Source organism: Anabrus simplex, chromosome 14 (assembly GCF_040414725.1).
Source record: "Anabrus simplex isolate iqAnaSimp1 chromosome 14, ASM4041472v1, whole genome shotgun sequence".
NCBI classification, from domain to species: domain Eukaryota; kingdom Metazoa; phylum Arthropoda; class Insecta; order Orthoptera; family Tettigoniidae; genus Anabrus; species Anabrus simplex.
This window is the reverse complement of record NC_090278.1, coordinates 100,883,905-100,894,966: the sequence shown is the minus strand read 5'-3', so window position 1 is coordinate 100,894,966 and position 11,062 is coordinate 100,883,905.

Below are 11,062 nucleotides of genomic sequence, written 5' to 3'. Positions count from 1 at the left end.
GATGATTACAGGATCAACTAGTCTAATTCTCCATTTTCTAAAATTCTCTTTTGTCTAGTCCATTAGATCTCATTTTCATGAGCAGTAAATAGCAATCCTTGCTGAAAGTTGACCCTCACTAACAATGTAACTGTGTGATGGACTTGTTACACGAACTTGCTTACCACATGCTCTTCATCGCATTGCAGAGCCAATACACAATTCTTTCCCCTTGTGGCCTCCACAAATCTCCTTCGAGATTACAATTGCTTGCCAGTGTTAACTCTGTATTGTGCTCAGCACATAGAATTATCAAAGAGATTGTTAATTCACTGGATTTGAATGATGCTACATGAATAGAAACAGTTCAAAATATAGAGTTGTTTCCACATCTGCCCAATTTTCTTTCTTACCAAGAGCTGTAGGATCTAAGTTCTAAGTGAAAGAGTATTATGTAATATAAAAATGCTGGTTATAAACAGATGTGCGCCATTCGTAATGTTCTCAAAGGAAAACCGTCTCTCACTGCCTCTCTGTGTGGAGCAGTAAACATTGTTTAAATATACCCCAATAACCTGAAACAGACAAAGCTTTTCAATCTGTGTAAAGAGTTGGCAACAGGACAACTTCAAGGGAATAATGTAAGTTTATTACTAACTTGTCTTTTCTACTGCCAAGGAACATTCATTATTTCAATTTAACCCCTAACTGAGTGTGTGTTTTTTTAAACTTCAGATAATTTTTCATAACTAACAAAATGTTCAGATATTGTCGATTAGCACAAATCCCAGTATTGCTGTTGCGCAGCCCTCCATACATAACCGAGTCACTCGATTCGGAAAGATAATTGTCACTTTTGTCCACGCGCTCAGTATCATTGCTGACCACACGGAAAACGGAAGCGTGGCCACATCAATTCTACACAGAATATGATATTCCATGGAAATAATATGTGGTAATGATGTCAGAAGTTGTGTCACTTGATGCAATATGTAATATAAGCTGTTGATGCTGGGAAGGGGTTAATGGTGCATATTTTCAGTTTTTTAAGAGTATATTTCCTGGATTTTTAGGGTATGAACTTCCATTTCACTTATTTTTTGAAGGGATCACTTACTTCACAAACAATCTAGTTGTCAAAAAACAAAATAATCTAAAACTACAAGATAGTTCAGTCAACCTCACAATATAGAATTCTGCAATAATTAACAGGTAGTTGCTTATATTAGTTTTCATATAAAGAACCATTCTGCGCACTAGAAGAAGTAACTTATCTTTTTATAAATATCAGTACTTTGCTGGTATTAGTCACCTTCAACTATCTTTATATACTACTGCCTCACGTACAGAGTCCTCTTGTTCATTTATGATTGTGCCTCACATGTTTTACTAAAACTTATGACTGCCAACATGTTATCCTTGGGTGACTTTTTTTTTTTATAAATTAAATTTTCTATAAAATTCGTTCAATGTCTCCCTATAACTATATTTCTTTCTAAGTTGCATCTCCTTCTTCAACTCTTTCTTTCTCTGTTATAACATGGTGGGTCTTTACCATTCCTTACCACGTTCATACCTGTTTTCACATTCCATAACAGTTGCTTTAAAATCATCCCATAGGCTGTGTACATTTTTATTTAGCATTTTCCTCCAATCATTCTCCTCTTATCAAATTTATAGTACTGCTTAATACTGTAGTCCCACTCTTATATTTTCTATCATATTTATTTTAAATTGCGACTAAAATACTTGTTGATCTCTTATACCACCTATCTGGTTTTATCAGCACCACATCTAGAAAATTCTCCCCTCTACTGTAGTTGGTGATTCACCTGTTCTTCTTACCATTTGTTGGTCATTCTTTCTGTGATTTGCGTTACCTCCCCAGTTAGTATTTGGTAAATTGACATCACCCAGCCTATCTCTTAGCATAAGTGCAGGGAAAATGGAAAATGGCTGGCCGCAAGAGATGAGCATGGTATTCATAATTTACCTGAAAGACGGGCAAAGCCAATGGCCAATATTTTGAATAAACAAAAAATGAATTTCCCCTGAAAATTACGTGTTTTCTTTACCACAAAAACTGGCAAAAACTTTAAATTGTATAGTTTTTGTATTGGAGTGTATATGCATAGTGTATGTTTGAATATTATTTCTTAGTGTTGCAGAGTGAACAGGGACACCAGTTACCATCAATTTACCACAAGATACATTTTTTCCCATTTTGTAGTTTTTTTTTTACAGTGCAAAATTATTATTCTCAAAATACTACTTTTCAATGGTTTTTGATATTTATTTGAGAATAACATCATGTTATTTGAGTTATGGGGGTGAAGCTGATTCCTGCTCGTGGTGCCCCTGCATAGGTACCTGGATTAAAATTCCAGTACTGAACTGAACGTCAGCATTCCAGAAGTATCTACCAGTCAATATGACCCAATCGCTATATTCAGAACGGTCTTTATCAAGACCAACACTAACCATTATATCTGTAAATATTGAAGGTTTATCTCCATCTAAAGAAGGAATATTACACCAGCTTTGTCAAACTTACAAATGTGATATATTATGCCTTCAGGAAACTCACAGGGATGAGCAACTACGGCGACCAAAAATAGCGGGAATGAGACTTGTGGCGGAGATTCCCCACAGACAGTATGGCAGCGCTGTTTTTGCCAAACCAAATTTACAAATTTTGTCTGTTGCAACCACCAATGAAAATCAAATCGAGATAATAACTGTGGAACTCAGTAACTGCACCGTTTCGGCCATCTACAAACCACCAAATGTAGATTTCTCCTTTAAAATTCCAGATAACTACTTCAAGTAAAAGACAAACTTTGTGGTTGGAGACTTCAACAGCCATAACAGTGCATGGGGATATACAGATGATGATAATAATGGAGAAGCTGTGTTAGAATGGGCTGATGATTACCAATTACAACTTATTCATGACCCCAAACTACCTCCATCCTTTAACAGCAGTAGATGGCGACGAGGCTTCAACCCAGACCTGATATTTGTGAGTGAACACGTGGCACAGCAATGTGTGAAATCAATGTGCAATCCTATTCCAAATACCCAGCATCGGCCCGTAATGTGTCAACTTTTCTCTGCAATTCAACCAATAAAGGTTCCGTTTCTTAGGAGATATAATTTCAAAAAAGCAGACTGGGAGAAGTTCAGCTCAACCCTTGATAAAATAATATCAGATATCCACCCAACACCAGAGTTTTATGATCAGTTTGTTGAAGCTGTGAAGAAAGCTTCCCGCGCTTCCATACCACGAGGATGCAGAGTTAACTATATACAAGGTCTAACTTCAGACACAGCTGCCCAAATGAACACATATATTTCACTGTTTCAGGAGGATCCACTAAGTGAAGACACTATCTCAGCTGGAAGGAAACTGCTTTCCTCAATTGCAGAGGCATAGAAAGATACTTGGATCAAACTTATGGAGGAAATAGGATAGCCGAAAGGCTTGGAAGCTTCTCAAACGACTTAGCAACGATCCAACCAAGGGACCAGTCCATGCAAATGTTACGGCAAACCAAATCGCAAATCAGCTTGCCATCAATGGGAAAACAAATCACCCAATAAGGAAGATGGAACATAATATCCTAAAAAGCGAGGTAATGAAGTCCAGTAACCTATCCCGGCCATTTGAAATAACGGAATTACAGAAAGCGATTCAACGCGCCAAAAATGGAAAAGCGACAGGATTAGATGATATCACAATAGAACAAATAAAACACTTCAGTTCAACCACACAGGCATGGCTTTTAAAATTCTTCAACAACTGCTTTACTTCCCTAAAAATTCCAAAAATATGGAGAAAATCCAAGGTGATCGGATTTCTGAAACCTGGAAAGGAACCTTCGAACCCTAAAAATTTCAGACCAATCCCTCAGCAATGTGGCTTCCACCCAGGAAAGAGTTGCACAGCACAGGTTTTACATCTAACCCAGCATATCGAGGACGGGTTTGAAATGAAGATTACTGGTATGGCTTTCGTGGATCTCTCAGCCGCCTACGATACAGTAAATCACAGGATATTATTACACAAACTTTATAGAATGATTACAGACATCAAGGTAACAACTACTCTACTCTCCTGGAAAATCATCGCTTTTTTCGAATTCCAAGGACGCCGAAGCAGATGGAGGAATCAAAGGAATGGACTACCTCAAGGCAGTGTACTGGCTCCTATTCTTTTCAACATCTACACTAATGACCAGCCATTACCAGAAAATACTAAAAGCTTTATATATGCCGATGACCTTGCACTTACTACTCAAACTGATACCTTTGATGAAGCAGAGATCTCTTTAACTGCTGCATTAGAAGAGCTAGGTACCTATTATGAGGAAAACCAACTCAAACCAAATCCAGCTAAGACTCAGATCTGTGCGTTCCATCTACGGCATGCGCAGGCCTCTCAGAAACTCAAAGTACTATGGAAGGGCAACTTACTGGAACACTGCTTTACACCAAAGTACCTGGGAGTTATGCTGGAACGCACATTAACATATAAGAAACATTGCCAAAACCTGAAACAAAAGATAGCTGCCAGAAACAACATTCTACGAAAGTTATCAGGAACAAGTTGGGGAACACAACCACAAACAATTAGAACATCAGCTCTAGCTCTATGCTATTCTGCAGGAGAATATGCCTCCCCAGTTTGGTACAGGTCAGCTCATACGAAGCAGGTCGAAAGCTGCAGGATCATCACTGGATGTTTGAAACGTACACCCATTGAGAAGGTCCAACTTTTAGCTGGTATTGCTCCCGGTGAGATTCGTAGGGAGGTAGCAGCTAACAAAGAAAGGCTCCAGGCATCTTCTTCAGAAGCACATCCTCTCTATGGATACCAACCAGCCACACAGAGGCTAAAATCTAGGAAAAGTTTTCTCCGCACATCAGTTAACCTTGAGGAGAAAGCAGAGAATGCTAGAGTCACAATGTGGAAAGAAAGAATCCACCACCTTTCCAACTGGATAGAGCCAAAGGAAAGTCTTCCATGTGGACACCAGGAGAAGTGGACAGTATGGATAGCCCTTAACAGACTCCGTACAGAAGTCGGCAGAACCAAAGTAAACTTGTGGAAGTGGGGCTTCACAAGTGATTCATCACTTTGTGATTGCGGAGAGCAGCAGACGATCCAACATCTATGTCAGTGTGTTTTATGTCCTTCAATGTGCACTATGAAAGACTTGATTGCAGCCTCCCCCAACGCTATTGACGTCGCCCAATACTGGGCAAGCATCATCTAGCTCTCGAATATTGTTGCTCTATCTGTGATTGTATAATAGACTTGTATATTTGTATAGTAGGAATGTAGATATCTTGTTGCATTTTGTTAAATATCTATAAGTAAAGTTGATACTTCTGACACGAATAAAAAAAAAGATTTGAGTTTTAAATATTCACTTTTCATTGTTTAGTTCCATATTTGTGGTTTTCCATTTTCACACCAGGCAAATGCTGGGGCAGTACCATGGCCGCTTCCTTCCCATTCCTAGACCCTTCCTGTCCCATCGTCGCCATATGACCTATCTGTGTGTGTGGGTGCGACATAAAAGCAACTTGTGAACAACTTGCTCTGAGAGTGTTTCCAACTTGAGCAAGGTAGCCTCACTTCACTATGGCAATGAAGAAGAGGAAGCCGATTCCTTGGCATCCTCACCTCACCTCGTGAGACTGAGAACAACAATCATCTGCATTTCAATTATCTCCACTTTGATGAACGATTACAGAACAAGGCTTTACTCCAATTTTTAAAATCAGCCTTGTCAGGTAAGGGTGTATCCTGCTTGAAGGAAAGGTGGCCTTTACCCATACCACGCCCAATGTTGCTTAACTTCGGAGATCTCACGGGATCCGGTGTTGGCTGTCAATACATAAAGTTAATTACTCGGTTGTTATCCTCACTGTCCTCTTCCTCAGCATTATCCACACTACCAATTATCTCTTGGACAGCTCTACTTAAACACCAAACAACAAAGTTCTAAACATCTCTTAATAGATGACTGACGCTTGTTGTTTAAAGGGACCTAACATCTAGGTCATCAGCCCTCTCTTAATAGAAATCTAATGTGTGTCATAAAAGAACACTAAAACTACCCTATTCCATTTACAATCTTCTAGAAGCCCTGCCCAACCTAATTATGTGCTAGTTCTATAATCTATATAGGAGTTTTGTCTGTACATTGCTCAGAGCATGAAAATAATGGTATTTCTGTAATAGTCATGTCCACAGTAACAAGGAAATGCACTTTTTACTTTTTCGTAATTTCTGTCTGTCTGTCTGTCTGTCTGTCTGTCTGTCTGTGTGACATGCACACTAAAGAGAATTTAATGAAAACCGGTATGTGAAGTCCGAGGATGAGCCACTGCAATCTAGGCTATAAATCATTTTATTCAGGCTGAGTGAAATCATACCATAGTTTAAGGGAAGGCCTAAAATTTAATTCTCAAATATTTATATTATTAGTGGTCCTATCAATAAATACTATTTAACTAAAGTTATACAGAATGAAATTTCCAATCATTTATGTCATACATTGTTACTGTACCGGCTATTATAACACATATTCATGAATTTCTATTTTTGTTGCTAAATCCATATCAACGCCGAGCTACGAGAAAATGGGTTAACAGAATTTAATGAAAATCAGTATATAGACTCAGGGAATATGAAACTACAGTCTAAGTTATAAAAAAAAAATTTATTCACCCTGGATGAAATAGTAGCTAAAGGGAAGGCACCTAAAATTTAAGTTTTAAATACATATGTTATTGGTCCTATCAAAAAGTACTACATAACAAAAATTATAGAGAATACAATTTCCGATCATTTATGTCTTATTCACTTTTACCGTGCTGACTATGATAAGAGTGATATTTCAGAGTCAGAAGAAAACTAAACGTGAAGGCCTACAATATCAAAAGCGCATAACATTGATCATTGCAAGTTATAAATCTCATTCCGTATTGACGGTTGTAACTAATTGATGAATACTAATAAATAAAATCATGAATAAAAATATATAAATAAAATTACTCAAAAACTTAATAAAATTAATAAGCATAATTAACCGAAATGTCCGTAGTATGGGCGCCAGAGTTCACCAGAATGGATCTCTCGAATTTAGATAAGAGCATGATAAACTTTATAACCCAGGGCATGTACATAATGCTGCGTACTGGTACATCTGCTGCAGGCCTTACCTAACCTCCTGAAAACGACTAATTAGGTAGGAACTGCACCTAGGTTCATCAATAACACTGATTCTAAAATAGCTAACTGTATTCTTAACAAATTCCGTGCACGAGCACCTCATCAACATACAACATTATACATATAATACACAGATAAAATATTGCTGGAAGACTCCATATTTACAACAATAATGAAAATCGTGGGAAAACGAAAGCGAGAACTAAGCTACCATTTGTAGATAGTCCGATGAACAATGTACATGTATGAAGATAAATACCCTTCATTGACTCTTTATCAATTCGACTTACCAATTCTCACAATCGGCAGTTATCACATCACACAGATACTGTACCTTGTACTACTGTTTTCACATATTTTAACACTTGTTGTAAAGATATATACACACGTCTTTCGATCCTCAACATAAATTATGGAAAGTCTGAGATAGCTTTCACCAACATATAATGCTGGGCCGCCACAAGTGCTACAATACTTAATGCGCTAGCACTCTCCACAATCATCCACTTTCCACGAACATAACAAGACTACGCTCCACGAACTTTTGAAGTCCAGTCCATTGCAGCCGTGTCACTCCAGTACCGTGTATCAGCACCACTTCCTTCCCGTACAGTGCGTCAGTTGTAGTTCTCTTATACAGTGTCACTGGTTGTAGTTATCTTCCTTCTCGTTCCTTTACAATCACCATTACAATGTCCCTGGTTGCCTCCGTATGATGAACCTTTATAGACATCAACATCCCCCTCCTCTCAGATGATACGTCTGGATTGGTGCTTGCCAGCCAATCATGAGTGAACCTCTTGTCAACACCTTGCTCCCAAGAGATAAACAAACTCTGGGGTATATTCCATGAGTCACCAAACTTTCCTAATACAACAACAAGCTCATCTCATCAGGCTGGGATATATACATGACTCATGAATTTCCCAACACAAGTACATCACAACAAACACTGGGGTAGCCATATGACTCAACCAAATTACCAGAGTTATTAAAGCAACGTTTTCCCACTCGTGCAAAACAAATTACTCATACCTACATATGTGGATATCTTCCAGCTTACCAATATAAATGGCAAAATATACAAATGAAATACTGATAATAATAATAATAATAATAATAATAATAATAATAATAATAATAAATCGAATACTGACAATAATATCTCTAACTTCCACATATAATTCAGGGGTGTGATATATGTACTATCACATGGTCATCACTTGTTTGTATTGATAAGGAAGATTTTATAAATACTTTTATTTGTAAAATAACATCGATCAACAATAACATTTCATTGACCATTGTTTGTGGTGATGTTCTTTGTCTCTTATGCTTCCGCTCAACTCCAGTAGATGGGATTACTGCTGCGCACCGAGTATAACATCCTGACTGAATATTGGCAGGAAATAGCTGGGGAGTTAGAAAACTTCCATGCCATTCCTCTGGTTCATACATTTTCTGATACTGCTGGTACATCATAGCATTCCAGGTATTGAATGCCTACTCTGATGCGATGTTTTGAATGAGCAGTGTGCACTCTTAAGGCAGAAGCTCACTTAGTAGTCTAGAATTACAATTTAGGCCTATTCCAAATTACAGCGACACAATTCACTAAATACCTCAAAATTCAACCCTGAAAAGAGTCGTTTCTTGCGAAGAGCTTCCTCCTCTTATTGTTCTCAAATGCGATTTTATTTGACAGAAATAAATATCACACGAGAACATGTTCACTTCCTTGTGTAAATTACTTTATTGTTACTGTAAGTCACAGCACACTAGCAAGTGACACTACAACACTTAATACCGGAGTACCCTGACAAGTACAGATATCAACACTGACTCGCGCACTATAACATACACTCTCTTGAACTCACCGCCTCACTAACTGGCGGCTCAATATATACAGTAAACTGTTCGATCAATCGTCTAGAATTATGAATTTCTGGAAGGGTTCTTACAACACCCTAATGGAACACACTCGAAACATCGCTATTTTTATTATTATTTTTTTTTGCTATTTGCTTTAGATCGCACCGACACAGATATGTCTTATGGCGATGATGGGAGAGGAAAGGCCTAGGAAGTGGAAGGAAGCGGCCATGGTCTTAATTAAGGTACAGCCCCGGCATTTGCCTGGGTGTGAAAATGGGAAACCACGGAAAACCGTCTTCAGGGCTGCCGACAGTGGGGCTCGAACCCACTATCTTCCGATTACCGGATACTGGCCGCACTTAAGCGACTGCAGGTATCGAGCTCGGTGCTCGAAACATCAATCGACCAGCTAGTCGAATGGAGTACTCCAGTAATGGATCCAGCTAGAACTTTCATTACTGTTTACCAATACACACAGAAATCTCCCCAACATTCCTAATGTCTATCTGGATAATAAACCTTACAGTAAGTTTCCAGACCCTTCATATATGCCAAATCATGGTAGAATAAATCTAATATACGAACATTATAGAGTTTTCTACCGCTTTTGACTATATAGATTTTGAGGTTAAATTTAGTCACAATATGTATTTGAGATCATACAGGGAAACCATGCATCAGTCATAGTTAACATTTAGTAAAAAATAATTTAGCATTTAATAAAATATGACCAAAATATACCAACCACAATAACTGAAGGTTTTACACCAGTACGATGTCCTACCTACGACAATTATCCCCCCTAAAACCTTTAATATCTATCCTATACATTCCTTACTCTAGGTCTTACATTATATCTATGTCTTCGTCTCTCTTATCCTCCAAGGTAGGTATCGATGTGTGTTGATCCTCCATGAAGTCCGCATTCTTCTGGGGCCCCGTAGAAAGCGTCGACTCCTTGTAGGGGTCGAGGTAACGCCTTCATCGGCGGTGTAGTCTTCAGGAGATACGCACCATTTCCCAACTTCTCCGAGCCAGTTTGGAGCAACTTCTAGGTCTGAACTCCCTTATCGTTGTTCTCGGCTTCTCTCCTTTCAGCCTGGCGGTGCATCTGTTGAATCCTCCGCTTTCTCTCCTTGTCCAGTGGCCAGTGAATCCAAAGCATCTTCTTTAGCTCCTGGTTTCCTGCGAATGATAGATTGGTTGAGTCAAGTGTTCAATTCCCCACTCCGACAGAGCTTGCAACCACAGTCTCAAAGTGAACTGATTGCCATTGTCCGTGAGTAGAAACCGAGGATACCCATACCGACTGAAGATTTCCGTCCTTGCGCCATGCGCGTAGAGGCGCGTGGCTGTGAGCTTGCATCCGGGAGATAGTAGGTTCAAATCCCACTATCGGCAGCCCTGAAAATGGTTTTCCGTGGTTTCCCATTTTCACACCAGGCAAATGCTGGGGCTGTACCTTAATTAAGGCCACGGCCACTTCCTTCCAACTCCTAGGCCTTTCCTATCCCATCGTCGCCATAAGACCTATCTGTGTCGGTGCGACGTAAAGCCCATAGCAAAAAAAAAAAAGAGTTGTACGATACATCGCAATGTAGCTTCAGGGATGGCGAATGCTTCCATCCATCTGGTGAATAGGTCAGTCACCACGAGGATCGCCGTTTTTCCCCGAGATGTCCTATGGTAGGGACCCATAAGGTCAAGGGCAAGAACCTCCCAAGGTTTATGTGGTCGGTGTCCTCTCATGCTGGCACTGCCTTCTGGTTGTTCGCCTTAGTGCGAGCACAGATTGCACAGGCTTGGACATAGTTCTTGATGTCCTGATGCATGTGTACCCAGAAGAAAAGTCACTGAATCGAAGAGTAGGTTTCCTCTTGACCAGGATGACCGGCTTCTGGATTATCATGGTATTTTCTATAAATCCTCAGTGTCTGCAACCTCGGAATAACGATGACCGGA